Source organism: Hibiscus syriacus, unplaced genomic scaffold, assembly GCF_006381635.1.
Source record: "Hibiscus syriacus cultivar Baekdansim isolate YM2019G1 unplaced genomic scaffold, ASM638163v2 tig00110195_pilon, whole genome shotgun sequence".
Taxonomy (NCBI): domain Eukaryota; kingdom Viridiplantae; phylum Streptophyta; class Magnoliopsida; order Malvales; family Malvaceae; genus Hibiscus; species Hibiscus syriacus.
This window is the reverse complement of record NW_024062621.1, coordinates 1789002-1796407: the sequence shown is the minus strand read 5'-3', so window position 1 is coordinate 1796407 and position 7406 is coordinate 1789002. Positions and strand designations below refer to the sequence as shown.

General features: G+C 30.7%; 1 pseudogene; it reads left to right on the top strand.

Moving 5' to 3' along the window:
• Nucleotides 1-3131: 3131 nt before the first annotated feature.
• Nucleotides 3132-5704, top strand: LOC120218099 (annotated as a pseudogene).
• Nucleotides 5705-7406: the final 1702 nt, after the last annotated feature.

The window sequence follows — 7406 nt, the reverse complement described above, 5'->3', positions numbered from 1 at the left end:
TCAAAAATCCTACCCGACCCGAAATAATAAAAAATATTAGTTTTATTCAATAAAAACAGTGACTTAATTGAAAAAATAATATATAGAGGGTATTATTGTAATTATTTATAAATATATAATGTAAAATTATATTTTTTTCGGGCCGATTCATGTATTTTTCACCTTAAACCCGAACCTATCCCTATGTGAGATGTACAAGTTGGGTCGAGTCGATTAAATTATTTAATTTTTTAATAGTCAAAGTTGATTACAATATAATATATATTTATTTTTTTTTAATTTATTGATAACACACATTACATATATAGTTGTTCAAATCCAAAACCTTTAATGAGAATAATTTTCTATTTTATCACTGACATTATTTAATAAATTATTTTATTTTTTTAAATGTATAATTATAGATTTTACATAATGTATTGAAATAAAATTATATTGATCTATGAATCAGATTCGATCTTGAAATGTCTAAATTTAATTTATAGGTTGTTTGATGATGACCAAATTTTTATAAGTTAATTGTGTCACAAGTTTTTAAATTATTACTTTTATTTTAAATTAGTTTTTAAATTTTTAATTTTTTTATTTCATCCTTAAATTATGACTTTTATTTTAAATTAATCTTCAAACTTTTGAAAATTTCAATTTTATCCTCAAATTATGATCCTCGTTCTAAATCGGTTTCAAACTTTCAAATCTTCAATTTCATCCTCAAATTTAGCTAAATATGCAATTAGTTTCGATAATAGTTTAAACTAGTTTTTTCAAACATATAATAATATAGCTTGGTCTAACACATGAGATGTGATTAGCATATATCTAGTGAATGCTTCAAAAATATTTTTGAGAGTGTGTACACATATGTTAACAACGTACGTTTTTTATATTTGGGTGGACATGATTATGAAAATGAATAACAAATAAAAAAATATCAAATTCCAGGATGGGCACTTGCCCACCCTAATTAAGGTGTGGATCCACCACTGCATATATTAATGGTTTTGGATGAAATTGAAATGTTCAAAGGTCTCGATATTAATTTAAAATGATGGTTATAGTTTGGGATGAATTAAATATTTAGAAGTTTGAGGACTATTCTAAAATGAGTATTATGTTCTAGCGATAAAATTAAAATGTTTAAAAGATTAAAGAACAATTTAAAATAAGAATCATGGTTTGAGGATGCACGAGGCAATTAACTCATTTCTTGTTGCTTTTTGAATTTTTAGTCAATTAAGTCGATTGCCGGTCGCCCTGATGACAACATTCTTATTAGTGTCTAGTTTGCATGGCGTATCTATACTAAGATCAATTTAAATAACGGTTGAATAATAGAATAATAATCATTATATGGTACTAATAGTGTGGTCAAAACTGTTAGTATAAAAAGTAGCGATGTGAAGTAGAATCACACCGATAATAATAAATTATAAATGTAATTGAACAGGTAACAATCAATTACGAAAATTATAAATTGTTATTTTAATTTTTTTCTTAAATTTGTTATATCTGATAAACACAATCTAATTTACAATCGTGCACAAACCAGAATCAATGGGTCAATAAGTGAGTACTCGAACAAGCATCATGCTGGGTGAGCATATTAGTCGGTCGTGGTCTAAGTGGAACCACTACGAACAAGCAACGTTGATTCCGTTATAGACATCTTGTTCTTTGGTAGACATGATAGTCGTGAAGCAATTAGGGATGGATCAAAGAGTTAATAATTTTTTTATATTTTCTATGAATATTTTCATTTATCCTTTTAAAAAATATTAAATTTATTTCCTAACGTAAAGATTGATATTCATTCCCAAAACCACTTGCTAATGACGCTTGTATGGCCGAGTATTCCGGCATCACTCAGTTGTACGAAGGGAATGTTATAAAAAAAAATATACCACATCACGATGATTAAGTTACAACAATGTTATATTTAAATTGTATTGTTTTGAATTAGATTGATTCGAGTTTTAAATTTTTATTCTTTAATACATAAAATAATTTAGAAACGAATAAAAAAGGGTAAATAGGTCAAAGACAAGTTGACCTAATAAAACGGAGCATACAGTATTTCGTATAATGTACTAATACTTTGTGCGGTTTGACCTAATCCAAGCCAACCGTACGGTTGTTGTTACCGTACTGTACGTTTTGTACTCGTTGACCTCATCACCACATGTCTCGTGTGTCAATTCACCAAATCAACCCGTGCAGTATTCCATTAGATTGGTATCAGTATATCTCGGCATATAATCTCAAATTTACAGATTTTTTCAATAAAAATATATATATATATATATATATATATTGTAATTTATTTCAAAAGTCAGTCTTTATTAATGCATGACTCGAACGAGAACACTAAACCAATGAGTTTTTAAATTACCAATTCTTGATTCATAGGTTAAACCGATCCATTCGATAACTTTTACATATTTAGTATTTAAACCTTGAATTAACATAAAATTTATTGGAGAGATTCATTAAAGATTCTGTATAATCATTTAAACCAAATAAAATTAATAATTTTTTATTCAACTGATTTGATAGAAGAAAAAACTCGGTTTTTTATTCCATGGACACAAACTTTGATACTGGAGTATTGGATTTGACGAGCGGATTGTTAGGGGAAATGTGTAGGTCTAAGAACAGAAAACATGTTTAAATTCCAAGCAAAAAAGCGAAAGAATTGGGTGAAGGCGTGGTCAGCTCAATTTCAGCATAGCCAAATAGTCCCCCCCCCCAAAAGGAAAAAATCTATTATTCGAGTATCACTTAAAATATCCACGTGTCATTGTCCTAAAAAGCCATGTCATGTCGTGTTTTTGAAATCATGGTCGGACGCAATCGTCGGAGGGATTCAGAGAGTGCCAGAGTGCTAAACCCGGTTTAAGACATAACCCTAAAACTTCTCCAGCTCTCTTTATATAAACTTAGCTTTCCATACCCTAAATATTCCTTCCCTATTTCCCTTACAGCTAACACACTTTGTTTTTGTTTTTCTAGAAATTCCCAAACAAACAAAAAAACCTAATTGGTGTTCTGTTTTTCACTGCATTTTTAGTATTTCAAAGGAGCTAATTTGATAATTAGGGTCAATGTTTTTTGAAAAAAGTGAAGCAAAAACAATGTTGAAAGACGTGATTCATCCACAAGAGCAGCAGCTTCCACTTGTAATTCTCCAGTTTCTTCATTACGCATGCATGCATGCATACATATATACATAAGAATTCTGGGAATATTAAGTGATTTTTGACGAATTTATCCTTTTTTTCCTTACATGCGGTTCTTGTTTCATGTGTTTTACGTATGAAATTCTCCTAATTAGCTATTTTATTCGAGAATTTAATTCAATCTTATAGTTTACGTAGAATTAAAAACCATGTATTTCCCGTTTGAAAAACCCTAATTTGCTTGAAAGTTCCTTTAATATGAATTTTCTTCTCTCTTTTTACAGGATGATGTTTCAAGTCCTATTAGCGGGCCGTTTTTTTATTTTTCCGATGCCGGCCTGCAAAGGTCGGAGGTGACTTCTGGTAATTGTTGCTTCGATGAAAGCACTAACTACGGCGAGAAGCTTACATTTCCACCTTCAGAGGATCCCACTGCTGCTGCCACCAACTCCGTCGTCACAGCCACCACAAGTACCACCGTCACAGCCGCCGCCACTGACAATGACAATAACATCAACAATGATGATGATGAGAACAATAACAATCTGTCCAGAATTTCGACTCACCGTATGATATCGACAACGACATTTCAGCTTCCATAGACTTCTCTCACTATCAATCCCCTTCTAATTTTTCAGTTCCTCCACCATTTTTGACTCAACATGGACACCAATTAGACCTTCCTTTAGTGCAACCTCAACTTCATACGCCCGCCGACGTCTTTCCCGTCGATTATGGGCTATCTCAATACGGTGGCGGCGATCATCATCACCTTGTTACAACCGCCCCGCTTTCGGGGCCATCCCCGCCATTACTGACGTCTGTTTTCAACAACGATTGCTTTTCCTCGATGCATTCTTATGTGCCTTTAAACCCTTCGTCTCCTTCTTGCTCTTTTCTCGGCAGTACTTCAATGGCGGCTTTCATGCCGATGAATGCTGATTTGCCTGCTGATAATTGTGGGATTTTCACCATCGGGAACATTCTTACGGCTCCTCATGAACTTTTACCACAAGACTTGGATTTTCAAGGCGATAATTCTGGGATTTTCTGCCCGGATTCAATGCAGCAGATATTTAAACCCGGAGATCTAGAGGTACACACATGCTGAAAAAAAGGAGTATATTATAATCGAATTTAATTGCAATAAAGGTTCCAAACTCTAATATAAATTCCATATTGATCCTAATTGAATTCTTAAAGTATCATTATGTTAACCGGGTCATTAGATGCTAGATCGAATTTGACGTAGAATATTTTCGAAGTTTAATCGAATTATATTTTTCTAGATATCGTATTCAAGTATCAAGTTGTCCTTGCAATAGGTACATGCATATCGAAGTTCTGATCCACGTGTATTGAATATATTCAACATCAAATTTAAACCAACATTAATATTTGTATCGAATTAACATGTTTATTTTATTTGTGATGGTGGCAAAAGGGACTAAGCTGTGACAATCAACAACTGGTAGGAGCAACAATGAGCTCAACTACATTAGCATCAGAAATGCCAAGCTTGGAAGATTCAACTTTCAACAAAGTTGGAAAACTCTCCGTTGAACAAAGAAGAGAAAAGATCAATAGGTACTTGAAGAAACGCAATGAAAGGAACTTCACCAAGAAAATCAAGGTATCTCTCATACATATACATATATATACATATGCATATACACAACATCACGGTACCAAATATATGTATACATGTACGTATATGCATGTGTATGCGTGGACCAGAGTTTGCATTGTAGTAAAGTACTTATGTTGCAATGAAATATATATGTGTGTAGTATGTCTGCCGCAAGACATTAGCGGATAGCCGACCTCGAGTGAGAGGAAGATTTGCCAAGAATGATGAATTTGGAGAAACCCAAAGGCAAGCTTGTAGCAATCATGAGGATGATGATGATGATCAAGTAAGATCTATATATGGCTAATTCCACTGGTCATTCTCGTATTATGGTCTAGATTTTAAATTTAATCCTAAACTCTAAAATACTATTCTTAAGTTATGAAGTATCGATATCGTATCAAATTAGATCTTTCAATCACGCTTATAATTATTAGTTAAGACATTATATGTCAGGTATAATATGACATGCGAAGCATAATTAAAACATTTGGATTAAATTATATGAACAACATTGTACATTTTATATACATGTCGTATCCAAATTGTTCATGTTGTAATGTGAATAGTTCTAAATATGTTCCATGTCATATATAAGTTTTTGTTTAACGCCTGAATTGACAACTAAGCTGATAAAAGGACTCATTTGATATAAATTGATACTTCAAAAACTCAACAAGAACATGCTAAAGTTTAAGGATTAATTTAAAATCTAGATGATAGTTCAAGAATGCTAGTTCAATTAACCCATATATATGTTGACAATAATTTTGGGCTAATTTTTTCTCTCAATTTTATGCAGGTTATCATGAAAGAAGATGAAGACATGGCTAATTCAGATATTTTTTCCCATATCAATGGTGTGAACTCCTTCAAATCGATTCAATCATGGATTTAAATATATAGTTTTGAAATAATGCATGATTCTTTAAGACATTAGATCAATTTAATCTTAAGAAAGTATACTATAAAATAAATAAATAATTTGGGTCCTTCGCATGTTACTCAGGTAAGGAAAATCATGATACCATAGAGATATATAGTAAATAAAACTGCAAGACTTGTATTTGTAGTACAAGTTAAAATTTCTCCAAAGTGAAAGAGATTTTGCATTTTTATAGTCAATCTCATCTCTTTCTTGTATTTCGTAAATTTGAAAGGTTATGAAATATAATTTTAATATTGTTGTTTGAACGTATTCATAAAATGTAAGATAAATTTAAAAATTGTGTTATTGGTCCGACGAAAACAAGTTGGTTTACTTGCTATTGTTAGTTGGTTTTCATCAATGCTTCCTTAGGGCTACAATCTCTCATGCTTCAACCAAGCCCAATAACATTATTGGACTCTTTTTACATAATATATTTTACATGAATTTAATATTATAAAATTGTTGATATTTGGTTTGTATGTGTTGAAAGAAAGACAAAGAGCATATACCTTGATAGTGAAGTACTTCCAAAGTTACATGCTTTAATTCAAAAGTTTGAATTCTACTTTCTAGAAAATATCAAATAAGAAATAAATAGTTGACTTTTAATTGCGGTCAACAATGCTTTAGATTTTCAAAGTACCAAACTTTTTATATAATGTTAGAAAAGACTTCCAATTATTCCCTCACATCATTTATATATATAATGAATCTAATTATAAAATATAAGAAATTTTATATTGATTTATAATCAATAATTGAGTACAAATTGATGATTAGATTTAGGATGTGTATTTAACCGACCCGATTTTATAGGGTCAATTTTTTTTTTGTTATTGTTGGAATTTTGGGTACAGATTGAGTTTTTTTAAAGAATAAGGTAAAGTTGGGTAAAGTTCGAGTTTATGATGAAAAACATACGACTCGCGAATGATAGCATAAGTGACCTTTATATATTTAGAAATACTTATTATAATGTCCTCTATCTATTTTTTAAATAATGTATGTGTGTCAGGTCAAGTGCAAGATTTTATTTTAAAAATGAACTTTCTTAAATCCAAATCAGATGACGGTGGATGAATGTTACGCTCAAATTAGATTTAAGAGGGCCAAAAATAAATAAACATGGCCCGACCCGACTTATATCCATCCCCAAATGAGATTATCCAACTTTTTTTCATGAAAAAAAAATCTTCATTTTTATCTTTTAATCCTGACCATCAATTTGTATCATCTAATAGTATTAAATTGTTGTAAAACTTTTTGAGTTTTGCAATGAATAAATCGATTACACCTCATATATAGGTGTGCGTGTCAGTGTGTGCGGTTTTAGTCTAAATTATACCAATAGTCACACAAGTAATAGAGTGTTTTCATTTTAGTCCAATTTCTCTAACAACGAAGATTAAATTAAAAATTATTTTCAAAAGTAACCAAAATGATAATACACTAAAATTTAGTGATCAAATTTATCCTCAACTTTTATATAATAGAAAACCAATAGCGGCATGGAAAATTTGCCACAAATATAATGTATACATAATACCTCAGACAATCATAATATACAAAAATAATACGAATATAACATGAATATAGGAAATTAATATATCCATAAAACAAGTTGATTAGTGGGGTTTTAATTATTTATAATTATGCTTAATCACAACAT